This window comes from Protopterus annectens, chromosome 5.part1 (assembly GCF_019279795.1).
Source record: "Protopterus annectens isolate FY-2018-M chromosome 5.part1, PAN1.0, whole genome shotgun sequence".
Lineage (NCBI taxonomy): Eukaryota > Metazoa > Chordata > Ceratodontiformes > Protopteridae > Protopterus > Protopterus annectens.
In genome coordinates this window covers 574825654-574841399 of record NC_056736.1, presented here as the reverse complement: position 1 = coordinate 574841399, position 15746 = coordinate 574825654, and the positions used below count along the sequence as shown (strand labels likewise).

Sequence of the window (15746 nt, the reverse complement as noted above, 5' to 3'; positions counted from 1 at the left end):
CTTATCAGTCATCTCTGTCTGCTTACCTCTGGACCCTTCTCTTTCAATGTTGGTTGTCATACTATTCTTAAAGGGGTTCTCCACGTTAGGCCACCAAGGAAACCTATCCCACCACCTTGAGACCTAAACCACATACTAGAAAAAACTCCCAATTACACCATTTGAACCAGCAAGCTCTACTCTGCAGATGTGCACATGGAAGACTGTCCTACTAGTAACCCTTGCTTCAGCCAGAATGGTTTCAGAATTGCAAGCTGTAATGCCATCCCCACCATACACAATCTTCCACAAAGGTAGGGTGACCCTTCACACCAGTTCCTCCTTCATGCCCAAAGTGGTCAGTGAGCTGTTCCTAAATCAATCTATTCACTGACCCCCCCCCCCCAGAATGACCGTGAGAGAGCACTGCACTCCCTTGATGTCCACTGACAATTAAGGTTCTATTTAGACAAAACCAAAGGTATCAAATTCCAGTCGGCTGTTTGTGTCCTTCCACCCCAGGGCCCTGGGCAAGGTGGTATCCAAACAGACTATTTCCTCCTGGATAAGAAAAACTATTTCCTTCTACTACTTCTACCACGGAAAAGAGTTACCTTATGGTGTTAAGGCACATTCTACAAGAGCTGTGGCCTCTTCTTGGGCCTTCTTCAAAGGCCTGGACACAGCCACCCTTCTTGAAGCAGCCATGTGGTCCTCTGTGCATATCTTTACCAAACGTTCCAAAGTGGACCGCAGCTCCAGAGTCAGGCAGGATTTGCAAGGGCAATCCTGCATGGATTTGTGGAATCTGCAACTTCTTCCATCACCCTTTCATCCTCTTGAGCTGTGGCACTCTCCCACAGTAAGAACACTGCAATATGAGAATAGAAGGACATAGATTAGTTGTGTAGAATCTTACATATATGTATTTCTCTTCCATGTTGCAGTATTCTTTCCCACCCACCTACCCCCTTTCATTACATTTACCTTGTCTTGATGGCATCCTTTCAATACTCCTTAAATTATTGTCCGACTGGGCAGTCAGTTCTGAGGTCATGTATGCAAACATCACATTTAAGGCCCTTGGTTTATGGCCCTGCGTGTGATGTCTCGCACACCTGGCAGCAACCAGGCTTAAGCTTTTGCATAGGAGCCGGGCGCTCGGGTCACCTGAGGCTGAGGATCCCACAGTAAGAATATTGCAACATGGAAGAGAAGGACTTATTTGGTTATGGTAAGATTTTATATAACTAGTCTTTGCTATCACATCCCCAATTTTGTGTTTAACCTACTCCCCCCTTTTTTTCCTGTGAGTGTCATTCTCCCTGTCCGTAATCCACCTCATTTCTAACTTTAGTTTCCCTGTTGGCTTTCCATCTCATTCAAGTCTGTAGATTTATCCCCCCCCCCCTTTTTTTAAACTTACTTAAAAGGGTTATTTTCTGTGTATTCCTTCAGTCGCTTTACTATCTCTGTCTTTGGTATCTCTTGGTAAAACATGCCAAGCATTTTATGTTGGTAAAACAAGGAAGTTTTGACAGTGTGTATAGACATGGATATGTTATAATGCGTTGTTGATATGCTGGTGGTTGTCTCAACTTTAAAAGATTTTTTGCCATGGTGTGTGCAAATAAGTGTCCATGGTGGAGATCCTGACACTTTATTAGAAGTGAAGAAATTGGTTTGGCAGGTGTAGTTGAAGGCAAAGTACTTCCTCATAACCCTGCGACACTGTAAATATTAAATGCGTTTTAAAACTGAGACCATCTAAGTTGTGTTGCCATACTAAATGTTTTTATGGTTTAAATTTGTGCATGTGACTTGCATTTTTACACTGATAAGCTTGAAGAAATCTTTTGCTGAGTAAAGGCAAAAACAGTTGTCTTGAGAATTCCTTTCTTGTGTTTGCTTTGTTCAGAGGAAGATTACAAGATACATGCAGTGGAGAAGTTTTTTCTTAGGCACAAGTCTCCAAACGCTGTGAAATGATTACCATAACCATGTGGGTCTTGCAGCTAGTAACACTACATCACAAACCATTTCCAGTGAAACCCAAAATTTGCAGACATCCCTCCAGTGGCAGGAAAGAGAGAGACCTATCACCTTCTATTTCAGGAGTGGTAGAGCCAGTGCCAAACAAAGATCAGGTCAGTGGTTTCTAATCTCTTTCTAATGCCCAGAAAGGTAGGTCCTTGGATGCCCATTTTGCACATGTCCATCTGTCAGTTATCACAGAGAATTAAATCTCTGAATTGTTAAAGAGCTGCTTCTTGTAATGAAAGATGTAGGTTTGATTCCTTCCACCTACATTTGCCTCCTTTGCAACTCTGAGCAAAACAGTTGACCAGATGGCGATCCTAGGTCGCTTCTGAAAACGGGTGCTTTATCCAGCAGGCTTACCCATGTAATCAGTGTGTGCGCGCGCGTATATATATATATATATATATATATATATATATATATATGTATATATATATATATATATATATATATATATATATATATATATATATATATATATATATATATATATATGCAAATGTGTGTGTGTGTGTGTATATATATATATATATATATATATATATATATATATATATATATATATATATATATATATATGAGGTATGTATAATAACTTGATGTACCTGCAATAATGGCAGGTGCAGGTACATCAAGTGAAGTTGCAACAGCATTACCCAACACTGAGGCTTTAAAGCCGACAAATGCATAGGATACGGTGCCATAAAAGTATTATAGCAGCCAGTGGTTTAAATATCTGAAAGATCTCTGCCCAGAAATGCTACCTGTAAAAATTGGTTCATGTCTTGTAGAGCATTGTACACTCACTAGTGGAAATGGGGAATTGATGGTCTTAACAACAGGGGGTAATTTGCGACTACTGTGTGACTCAATTTATTCTTGTGGATGGAACATTCCCTATAAGCACTAGGGAGTGTAAACAAGTATATTCTATTCACTGCAGTGTAACAGGTGGCTCAGGAGGAAAGGTGATACATGTGGTTTATGGCATTCTTCTATGTAAAATAGAAGATTGTTGTCATCACTTTTGGACTTGTGTTTTGCCATTGTGTTCACGGTTTGATCTAACACTTGCTCCACATGTGGTACTTAGTGATTTTGTGAAGGGGCAGTTAATAGCATAAGTCAGTATTTACAAGATAGTAAACCTAAAGGGTGTTAATTCCATTTGTGCCAGATCATCTGATGACCAATACAAAAGTTGAATTTGGCTGCTCACTTCAGTAACAATACAGACTTTGCTATTCTATGTAATCAGATACCTTTCATAAATGCTGACTTTGTGCTGTCAGCCTTTAACATTCTTGAAAAGCAGATATCAGACAATGCTACGGCTCTATGTAATTTTTTTTAAAAGCATAATTACACTGTAGGACAGCTGAGGCAATATGGTATATGTAATAGTACAGCAGAAAGTATTCCTCCACTGTTTGATATTAGTTTTTGGAATCAGTGGGATACTTGCACTCTAGGGTATCCCTGTATGCAAAACGCTGTTGAAGGCTGGCATTGGTGGTTAAGGAACTTGATGGGTAAAAGGCACTTGTATGTTTTGGAAGACGACCTTCGTGTTTCACTGTTGCAGTCATTACATTTGGGTTATCTGCTCGCAGTAGCCCTCAGTCGGGCTGATTAACAAAGTCTTGGGTCCTACGTCGGTTGCTGTCTCTTCTTCCATGACGTCAAGTCGTCAGGGGTATAAAACATGCAGCCGACGTCATTACATCAGTCTTTCTTGCCATGCGGTGCCCAAAGCAGTTCGCAACTGCCGGTCAGCAGACTCCTGAAATTTTCGTTTTCGAGTTTCAGAACTGAAGTCTTCAACTTAAGCTAAGTACCCAGTTGGGGAAACTTTTTCTTGCTCCTTACCGATGTTACTAAAAGTTAATAATTGCATTTCTTGTGGAAAGCAAATACCTCACAAAGATTTTAATTCGTACTGTATTCTTTGCCCTCAGCCCTGACCATGACATACCTCGCTGTCGGTTTTGTGCCTTATTTAATCCACAAACTATCTGTCATCGGTATATTTGTGCTTCTAAATATTTTGGTGCTCGGTTCTATTATCCTGATATGTCTTCAGTAAGCCATCCGACTACTGACATTCCGAAAAAACAGGAAGGTAGAGACAGGCCGCCCAGTTCGCCAGTACTCGGTGAGGCGCTTTCGCTGCCCCTGATACCCACTACTTCAGATTCGCAGGCCTCTACCGAGACCCATTCGGAGTCCGGTATGCCGCAAGATGCTTCAACTGTGGAACCTGCGGATGTCTCTACTTTGGATGGGTCCTGAGCCACTGTGCAGGCACCAGCTTCTGAGGGGTGTATTCAGGCCTACTGACTTGCATGTTATACCGACGCCATCTTCTTCTTCAAGGCCTGAAACTCAAACCATGCCTAGAAAACTGATGCCCAGACTGTATGGTCAGGCCTCTGTGCCTAAAAAACAAATGATAAGAATGGCTGAAGACCTTATTACTTTAATCAGGGGAAGCCAACCTTCCCCCTCCAAGAGACCTAGGACTGAGTTTGGTGGTTATACTTCTAACCAGGATTCTGAGATTTCTGTTTCTTCCGATGACCAGGATTTTACCTTTATGTACCTATGAGGATTCTGATGCTGAAGACTCTATTCCCTCTGCTTCACTCCCAGAGGATTTCTCTTTTGGTTAAACCTTGCATGCTCTCAGGGAGCATTTCTGTTGGGAAAGTCGGGATTTCTCTTGATTCTGAAAAGAGGCTTAGGGATTTCTTACTCCTGCCCCAGCAGAGGCCTTTAGCTATACCTCCTGTACTGGACATTTTTGATGATGCCTTTCGGAATCTAGCATGGCCCCTGACTATTTACCTTCTGCTTCCAGGAAACCTGATGGATATTACAGGGTTCCTGACTCTCACAAGTTCCTTTTCAAAAATCCTACTGCAGATCCTGAAACCATTTCACAGGGACCCAAGGGCATTAAAGCTACTACTGTCAAAAATCCTACCCCCTCTGATAAGAGACTCCAGGGCGCAGGATAGATGGGGTAAGAAGGTATACACTCCTGCAACTTTGGCCATTAGGGCCTTAAACTGCCAGTTTCATATGTTAAAGTATCAGCAGCATATTATTGGATTGCTTAAACAGAAAATGATGTTGATTTCTGATTGTGCTGAAAATAAGGATTTACAAGATTTAATGCATTCTGCTGAACAAGTTGGTAAACGTACATTGCAATGTGGTTTTGCTTCTCTAGAGGCATCTTGCAGTGCTGCGGTAACTGGATCTGTATTTAGAAGGCATGCTTGGCTTAAGGAGCCATCCTTGCCTACTCATGTTAAAGTGAAATTACTGGATGCTCCCTTAAGTCAGGACCACCTGTTTGGCAACAAGGCAGAAGTTGTTCTTAAAAAGATGGAGGAAAAAGCTAAATCTATGCAAACTGTTAAAGATTTTTTACAAGTGCAACCTCCAAGATTTAGTAGGCAATGGCCTTCTAAGAATTGGTCCTTTCCTGCCTCTTCCAGACCTTCAGTCCAAACCCAGATCCAGCAGAGCACCCAGGCTTCAGTCCCAGGGGACGCCCAGGACTAAGCAGTGGAGGGCCTCCACTTCCAAATCTGGGGGTAATAGAGCTCCCCCTATGGTATACTGTCTCAATGACTTCTCTTTTTAAAACTTCCAAGTACTTTTCAACTGACTGCCCCCTTGGGGGGAAAGATTGAACTTCATGCAAAGAAGTGGGGACTCATTACCCAGGATAATTGGGTTTTAAATATAGTGTCCCAAGGATACAGATTTCACTTCCACATGTTACCAACTCCAAGCGGTTGGCCAGATCTACCTCCAAATCAGTGGGCAGTGGCCCAAAAGCAAGTACTCTCTCTCTTAAGCATAGGGGACAAGGTTTCTACTCAAGATTTTTCCTGGTACCCAGAAAAGACCATTCATGGCATCCTGTCCTGGACCTGTCTACTCTAAACACCTTTTTGGTGATTCCAAAATTCAAGGTGCTGACTCATCACCAGTTGTTTCCTATGCTAGGCAAAGATGCCTGGTTGGCAACACTAGATTTAAAGGAAGCCTACCTGCACATCCCAATCAGGGAATCTTGTAGAAGATACCTACGCTTCAAAGCAGGCTACACGCACTGTCAGTTCTCTGCACTGCCCTTTGGCTTATCTACTGCTCCCAGGGTATTCACAAAGTGCCTCGCTCCAGTCATTGCATTTTGCAGACAAAAAAATATTCAAATATACCCATACCTGGACGATTGTCTAATTCGGGTAGAAAACCAGGACATACTTTTGAATCATCTGGCTTTTATACAAAGGGTGCTAACTTGTCTGGGTTACACCATAAACAAAACAAAATCACATTTGGTACCCTGTCAACACATTATATTTCTGGGAGCAAGCTTGATTACAACTTCCCAAATGGCTTTCCTCATGCCAGAGAAACAAATTCACTTGACAACCTACTTCAACCAAGTGGCCAAAAAAACCCTACTATCTGCAAAGCAAATACTACAAGCATTTGGGGTTCATGGCCTCCTGCATTATTCTAATTCTATTGTGCAAGACTGCATACGAGGAAACTGCAGTGGTATCTAAAAAGCCTAGGGTGTCAACAATCTCAGGATCTAGAAGCAATGATTCCTATCATTCCTTGCCTACACCTAGAGTTCCTTTGTTGGGCAGAGGCCTGCCACCAAAACAAGGGACTACCATTCACACTATCCCCTGCCACCCAAACCCTAACAGCAGACGCATCAGACTATGCATGGGGGGTGCACCTGGCAGGGAAGTGCATTCAGGGCAAATGGAACCCAATTCAAGTGCACCTTCACATCAATCATAAAGAAATATTAGCTGTACAGAATGCTCTGACAGCCTTCAAGGACCACATTCTTCCAGGACAATTAATGGTAAAGACGGACAATACCAATGTTATGTGGTACATAAACAAGCAGGGGTGTAAACATTCTTACCCCCTCTGCAGACTAGCCATGGCATTGTGGAACACAGCCTTGAGCTACCAAGTTGTTGTTGTGTCTTTCAGCTTTTCCCGGTTAGGGGTCGCCACAGTGGAACTCCAGTCCGCTAATGATTGGCAGTAGATTTTTACTTGCCGAGTTGCCGGCCCTGATGCACAACCTTCAACGAAGGTACGCCCATTCACGCATGTCTCCACACAGAAGACGCTCTAGCTGAGGATCGAACAGGACACCGTCTTACTATGAGGCGACAACGCTACCGCAGCACCACCAAGTGCATCTACTAAATACACTGGCAAACGGACTAAGCGGAAACCTCATGGACCCACACGAGGGGAAACTGGAACCAATGTTTTCAACATGTTGACAAGCAAATGGGGGAGCCCAGATATAGACCTGCTTGCCTCCCCCCAGAACCATCATTTGGAAACATTTTGTGCAAGGACTCCCCACAGACAAGCTTGGAAAGTGGATACTCTGTCCTTCAGCTGGAAAAAACAGTTTATGCCTTTCCTCTTCTGCCTCTTCTCTCCAAAGTACTACTAAAGATCAAACAAGACAAACCAAGGATGATTTTGATTGCACCCGAATGGCCACACCAACACTGGTACCCCCTCCTGTGCAGTGTGTCACTGTTGGCCCCATGGCACCTGCCTCAGACTCCTACCCTGCTGTCTCAGCAGGAAAACCAGATTCTGCACCCTCAGCTTCAACCACTGAACCTAGCAGCCTGGCTAATTACCTAAACTCTCTTTTACCATCCCTCAGTAAACCAGTGATGGATGTCATTTTAGAGGCAAGAAGGCCTAGTACTAGAAAATCTTATGCTAAAAAATGGAAAAGATTCTGTGCATGAAATCAATGTCAAGGGATGAGCACAGCAGTGCCCAATTTACCTCAGATTTTACAATACTTAACTGAGATGCTTCACAAGGGCCTGTCTTTTTCCTTCAATAAAAATTCACACCTCAGCCATTTCACCTCATTAATAGCACACAACCTCCCCTCTTCTCTCATCCACTGCTCAAGCAGTTCTTCAGAGGGGCCAAAAAAATTAAGACCACCCAGGAGAGCTCCAACTCCAGCCTGGGACCTTAACTTTATATTGGAGAAACTCACCCTTCCTCCTTTTGAGTCAGCTGCTACTGCAGATTTAAAAATCCCTTCTTGGAAAAGAGCTTTCCTTTAACAATCACTTCAGCAAGAAGGGGATCTGAATTACAGGCCCTTATGGCAGTGAAGCCTTTCATCATCTTTTATGTGGACAGGGTGTCCCGCAGGACCAATCCCTCTTCCATGCCGAAGGTGGTATCCAGTGTGGCCTTTAATTAGTCCATTCATTTGCCAACCTTCTTTCCTAATCCACAGAGCAAAGGGGAACAGATACTGCATCCCTTAAATGTGCATAGACAACTTAGATTCTACTTGGACAGGACTAATCCTCAAAGGAAATCTGAACAACTGCTGGTAGCATTTGCTGCAGGGACAGAGGGGAAGGGTATTTCAAAGCAAACCATCTCCAAATGGATAGGCCATTGCATTCATTTGTGCTTTAAGCACCGTGGAAAACCTGTCCCATAGGGGATCAGACCCCACTCTGCCAGGGCTGCATCTACCTCTACAGCCATTCTCAGAGGTGTACCTACCAGGGACATCCTAGCAGCTGCTACTTGGAGTTCTGTACATACTTTCACCAAGCATTACCATTTGCCAATTTTCTCTAAATCCAGAGCTGGCTTTGCCACTGCAATTTTGCAGGGCCTTATAGCTGGTCCTAATGCTATCTAAGTTCCTCCTCCCATCCTAGCTTTGGGAATCTACCCAAATGTAATGACTGCAACAGTGAAACATGAAGAACATAGTACAGTTGTGTACATTTACCATAAATGTAGATGTTCGAGTGTATTCACTGTTGCAGTCCTGGTTACCCTCCCTCCAGTCCCCTGACTTCTTTTGGCTATACCGCTTCTCTCCTTTTCAATGCTTAAAAGCTTTTTGGTGTATTTGCTTTTTTGTTGGAAGTATAACCTTGTATATTTATAGATTTAATTGCTTCCCATTAGGGGGGGCACCTGACATGTGGGGCAAGAAAAACTGATGTAATGACGTCGGCTGCATGTTTTATACCCGTGACGACCTGACGTCATGGAAGAAGAGACAGCAACCGACGTAGGACCCAAGACTTGGTTAATCAGGCCAACTGAGGGCTACTGCGAGCAGATAACCCAAATGTAATGACTGCAACAGTGAATACACTCAACATCTACATTTATGGTAAGTGTACACAGCTGTACCTTTTGCATGCTGTGACACTTGAGCAAAATCATGTATAAGATTTAAAAGCTAGATATTTATGCTGTGTACCATCGTCCCCCAAAAAACGTCGACTTGTTAATAAAGAGGCAGTGTTTGAAAGATTTGCTTGCACGACAAAAAGAGCTCACCCATGAAGGATTTGTTAAGCTTGTTGCACATCATTGCTCATTTTAATGACTTGCAGATATGCAGCACATATTACTGGAAACATGATACTTTAATACTGTCTGGGTCGGTACATAGCATTAGCTTTCAGTTATGGTTTATATTCAACTTCTCTTAACTTGCTGTACATGTTGCACGTTATTCCCTATTTATAGTGGCATAAACTATACCTACACGGATTATTTTCCTGGTTTGCTTACCATTTCATATGACACTGCCATACCTGTAGTATATATCCATGAGCTTGAATGTCACGTGTATTGCACCTAGAGTCATGCATACATATGCACCATTTTTGTTTTGATACAACGTATTGTGTGGACTGTCAAACAGTTGCCATTAGAGCTGTTGTACAATCAGTGTAAACTTGTTTAAAGTATGAATGTCAGGTATATTTACTGGACTTGTGCACATTACAACTGAGGAGGCATGTAACCTCTGGAAAACATGAGGTATGGATATCAGCTTTGGAATGGTTTAGGGTTATGTCACATAATGGTTTACAGCACAGATACACTGATGTTCATCGTGTTACACTGCTGCAGTCATTACACTTGGGTTATCCTGACGTCAGGCGGTCCCTCAGTCGGCCAGAGTTCCAAAGTCTTGGTTCAGCGTCGGTTGCTGTCGCTTCTTCCCTGACGTTATATAAGATGCAGCCAATGCCATTTTCTTCAGTATTTCTTGCCGCGCGGTGCCCGAAGCAAAAGCCGTTCGCAAGTGCCGGTCAGCCGATTCCTGAGATTTTCATTCCGAATCCAGAACCAAAGTCTTCTACAAAGCTAAGTACCCTGTTGGGGAAACTTTTTCTTGCCTCAGACCAATGTCAGTAAAAGTTAATAATTGTATTTCTTGTGGGAAGCAAATACCTCATAAGGATTTCCATTCTTATTGTATCCCATGTGTAGGCCCAGACCATTACGTCACAGGTTGTCGGTTTTGTGCTAGGTTTAACAAGCGCACTATTAAATGTTGGTTTGATTTTGTCCGACATTATTTTGGCAGAAAATTCAGTTACACCATGCCGTCGAAACAACCGATGACCGGGATACACAAAAAGCGCAAAGACAAGGACAGGCATCTGAGGCCCAAAACTGACGACGAAGCCTCTTCTAGGCTTACAAATTCAGATCTTCCTAACTATAAGGAAATGCAGGATGTTAAGTTGTCTATCTCGCCTTCATTCTTGCTGGATGGGTTCGGAGCCGACCTCGGCTCCGACTCGGCCACTCTAAAAGCTCGAGAGTTGGTTCCACCGGCTCGAGGCTCCCCTTATATCCCACAATGCTAGGCGAGAGTTACCTCAGATCTCGTTTGCCGCTACAGCTTCGAGGTTGGTTGTTTCTACCGGTTCCTGGTGAGTACTAAACTTTCTTGTGAAAATTAGTCTTTAAAACCCCTTTAAGTTAAATTTTCTTACTTAGTTAGTGTAGGTTAGAAAACTTTATCCCCTACCCAAAATATTTTCCGTTTCTTTCCCCAAGAACCTTTGGTTCTTCCCTTGGGCCTATAGGCCTTCCCTTCCCTAGTGGAGTGTGTGTGTTTATTGTAGTTTATTCTAGTTTATTGTAATTTTAAATTACTAGTATTACTACTAAAATTATTGTGTTTACCTGACAGGGTATAACTTGTGTGTTTGTGTGCGTGTTTGTGTACACCTGTCAGACAAAAATGTCTAAAGAAGCAAAGGTCTCCGGATTCAAGAAGTGTGATGCGTGCTGTCAGAAAATGTCTCTGACAGACGCTCACACTTCTTGTGTCTATTGTCTGGGGCCTTTGCACCTGCAGGACTCCTGTGCTGTGTGCCATGGCTTCAGCCCCAGGGTCCTGCAGGAAAGAAAAATAAATTAATTCTTAGAGGCTTACTGAAGCCAGAGGATTCCCTGTCTGTTTCAACAGGGAAGCCCTCTAAGGCATCTAGGTCTTCGCTCCGGCATCTGAGGCGAGACATCAGGTTTCTCAACCTTTGCCTTTATCGGCTACCGCGGGTGCCGATAAGTCTCCGTCCACAGTTTCTGTGGCTCCTCCGCCGGAGCCGAGGTTATTGGTTCCGTGTCGGCTCGACCAGACCTTCGGAGCCGACAACCAGGAAGAGGTCCAGGTCACCATCTCTTGGCTCCGTTCATTCGGCTCCAGGATCTCCCCTGCTGTCTGAACGGAGCCAAAGGTCTCACTCCTCTAGGTCATCGAGGCTGTCGGATCATGACCTTCAGAGGGTAGTGAGTCGACTACTTAAGTCCGAGGCACTAGCCCAGATGCTTCAGAGCCCGACTCATCAGTCGATGCCTGCCCCGGTCCATCAACATTTTCCTCCTTCGACTCTCTTGAGTTCGGAGCCGGGTCGTGCCGGAACCGAGACTGTGATTACGTCGGAGCCGATACAAATGTCTTCGGCTCCGTCAGCTCGTTTTCTTCTTTGGAAGAATCTCGGCGCCGGACTTCCCTCGTCGGCTCCGAGGGGGTGAGTGGCATCGGACCCTTGTCCGACCCCCCTCTCCCTCTCGGGGCTTCGGGCTGGTGAGTTCGGCTCGACATCGGCCTCGAGCCATCACTGTCGGTGCCGAGGGGGTTCTTAGCCTCGGAGCGGGACCTCTGGCTCTGCCTGACAGGGGTGCATTCGAGGTCATGCGGAGTGTGTTAGAGCCTGGCTCTACTCCACAGTCGGCTCCGTCCCCTCCCTCTATGCTGCCTCAGGGTAAGTCGACTCACTCCCTCATCCCGGACGGCAGAGAGCCAGCTCCTCAGGAGCCCCTGTGGGATTTCATCCTCTTCGAGGCCTCTCCTGATTTGGCAGAAGAGCCCCTCGGAAGAGGAAGTGTAAGAGGAAACACATTGACTCACCTGAGTCCATCACGTCAGACACAGATTTGGATGAGTCTGAGGGTTCCCCCCGTTCCCCTTCTGAAGATGTCTCATTTGCAGACATTCTGGAGATCCTGAAACAGAGGGGAAATTGGCCAGCCCTCAACCCTTCGGAGGACGAATCTGTGTATCTTGAGGCGTTTGGCTCTCGTCCTTCCACCTCCTGGGTGTCCCTCCTTGACCCCTCATGCAGGTGGTTGCTAAGAAGGCATGGACGGCTCCTGATTCAGTGGACCCCACTCCCAGGAGGCCCTCTAAGTTCATCACAGCTCCAGCAGACAAGCAATTTTTAACAAAAGGAGTTTCTGTGGATGCTATGGTGGTAGCTGCTGCCACAAAGAAGGAACTGGCTGATCCTTCAGTACCTGTCCATCCACCTAACAAGGAATCTAGGTCCATGGATAGGTACGGAAGCGGATGTTCTCCTCAGCGACATTTACCATGCGTCGCTGAACTACCTGTGCCATTTCACTGTCTTCAAAGGGACTTGATCAAAGAAGCGAGTGAAATGTTAAAGGATCCTACAGCTGCGGGTTTCCAAGAGAAGATGAACACGCAGCTGGCTACCCTTAATTCCATATCCAACTCCTCCATGCGCCTCCTTTCTTACGGCTGATGGAGCGAGCAGAGCCGCAGGGACAGGTGTGGCCTTACGTAGGCACGCCTGGATGCGGCTATGCAATTTTCCGGACCCTTTCAAGACGTCTTTCACGAACTCCCCTTTTGATGGATCATCTCTCTTTGGTCCTCAAGTGAAAGAAACCCTGACTAGGTGCGAGACTGATGGCAAGACCCTTTCTGCTGTCGGAGTCCGTTTTTCGACTCCTTCCAGGCCTTACCCCAAAGGCCAGAAGGGTGGAAAGATGTGGTTCCGTAAACAATCTCAAGGGACTTCGCCTGACGACAGAGTCGTTTTCCTACCAAAGGCAGAGGTGGGAATAACAATGGTAGACGTCGCCCTAGGGGCAGGGGGGGTCCGCAGAACCAGGGCAATCGGGAAGCCTTCCTGACAAGCCCTTTCAGCATCCCTGAGGTGTTGCCCGACTGCCCATCTTCGAGGCAGTCGGGAAGATTGTCACTGTACCCAGAAGCCTGGCTATCCCTGACTCAAGACAAATGGGTACAGTCCATCATTTCAAGGCTATTCTATCCCCTTTCTTCGCTTTCCAAATCAGTCAAAAAAATCCCTTCCAGATGTTCCACCTGCTCAAAGGGATCTAGCAGCTTTGGAAATTTCAAAACTGCTTGCAAAAGAGCAATTCAGCCAGTGCCAGCAGACCAACAAGGATCCGGAATCTACTCAAGGTTCTTTTTAGTTCCAAAGAAAACAGGGGACTGGAGACCGATATTGGATCTCAGTGTCTTGAACAAATCAGTCAAGAAAACAAGATTTCGGATGGTCACGCTGCAATCCATCCTTCCCTTTTGGGCAAAGGAAACTGGATGTGCTCTATAGACCTTCGGGATGCGTACTATCACATAAAATGAACAGACGCTCCAGAAGATTCCTCCGCTTCAGGCTGGGAACCAGTCATTTTCAGTTCAGGGCCCTGCCCTTTGGTCTCACCACTGCCCCGGTGTTTACCAAATGCATGGCAGTGGTAGCTTCTCACCTGAGACGACAAGGATTCCAGGTGTTTCCATATTTGGACGACTGGCTCCTCACAGCTCCCACCAAGCATCTCCTTCTGATGGCCAGAGATTATACTTTTCGCTTGTCAAAAACTGGGTATTTCAATATATTCCGAAAAGTCTGTTTTCTCGCCTTGTCGTACTATTACCTACATAGGCAAATCTGGATACTATAAACATGTCTGCGAGGCTAACACACCAAAGGATATCAGACATTCACAAATTGGTATCACTCCTTCTCAACAACAACAGAATCAAAGCCAGGTTAGTTCTAAAGGTGTTGGGAATCATGGCAGCGGCCATACCTCTCCTTCCATTAGCCAGATACCACATGCGGATCCTTCAGTGGATGCTTTTAACTCAATGGTCATACAAGGGACTTCCAATGTCTCACACCATAGTGATCACTCAGGCGTGCAAAAAGCATCTCATGTGGTGGATGTCTTCCCCCCAGCTCCTGTCGGGAAGACCCTTTGTTCCACCTCCTCCGGTTGCTACACTGACAACGGATGCCTCCCTGATCGGGTGGGGGGGGCATTATCAGGGCAGGACAGTCCAGGGCACATGGCAACCAAACGAATGCCACTTGCACATCAATGTTCTGGAGATGAGAGCAGTGCTTTTAGCGTTGCAAGCCCTTCAAGACTCTCTTCCCTTGGGAACAATTGCAATCCAGACAGACAATATGTCTGTAGTGTGGTACATCAACAAACAAGGCGGAACCAGATCATACCCCTGTGTCGAGAAGCACTCAGACTGTGGCAATGGGCGATTTCTTCTCAGCGTTTTCTGATAGCAACGCACATCCCGGAAGTCCAATCATATTATGGACAAGTTGAGCAGAGCTATTCTCATGCCTCACGAGTGGTCTCTGAAAGACTCTGTAGTGAGAGAAATTTTTCTCAAGTGGGGTCAGCCTTGCTGCGATCTTTTTGCTACTCCCCAAAACAGCAAGTGCAGAGAATATTTCACTCTATTCCCTTTACCAGGCCAACCCAGCAGAGACGCTCTAGTCCAAGTTTGGCCCCGGGGACTTCTGTATGCATTCCCTCCTTTCCCACTGATCTCTCAGGTAATTCAGAAAGCTATCGCTCAGAAGGCATCCTTGATCCTCATTGCTCCTTACTGGCCTCGACAAGTGTGGTTTCCCTTTCTACACCGTTTTCTCTTGGAGCGACCGTGGAATCTGGACCTAGTTCCAGATCTTTTGATCCATCAGTCGGGTCAGTTTCATCGCTCCCTCCCCTCTCTGAACCTCACTGCTTGGTTCCTCCAGTTCCAACCGTAGCCAGGCTTCCTCAATTATCTCACTCTGTTAGAGATATATTGATAGCTTCCCATAAATCTTCCACTCGAAAGATTTATTTGAGTAAGTGGAAACGCTTCTCATATTGGGCACAAGGAAAGGACATAGATCCGTTCACCGCTTCCATCCAACTAGTCCTTGATTTTCTAGCTGAACTCTTCCATGCAGGTTCATCTCCATCTACACTTAAGGTTCAATTGGCAGCTATTTCTAACTTCCATGTGGGTATTTCTGAATCTGCCCTGATGTCCCACAAGCTTTGCAAAGCCTTTTTGAAAGGAGTTTTTCTTCTCAGACCTCCTATAAGAAATCCTCCTTCTCCTTGGGACCTAAATTTAGTTCTTGCTTCTTTGATTCTTTCCCCGAACCTGCAGCTTCCTGTTCCTTGAAATTGTTATCATGGAAAACTCTTTTTCTGGTAGCTATTACATCAGCTAGAAGAGTTTCAGAGCTTCAAGCACTCAGTTGTCG

At 45.2% G+C, this 15746-nt stretch overlaps 1 protein-coding gene across 2 annotated transcripts in view; it reads left to right on the top strand.

Annotated features, from left to right (window-relative positions):
* The window catches only part of ZMYM2 (zinc finger MYM-type containing 2), a 2217537-nt gene that overhangs the window by 1612029 nt on the left and 589762 nt on the right, over positions 1–15746 (top strand). The gene's annotated exons all lie outside the window — the stretch shown is intronic.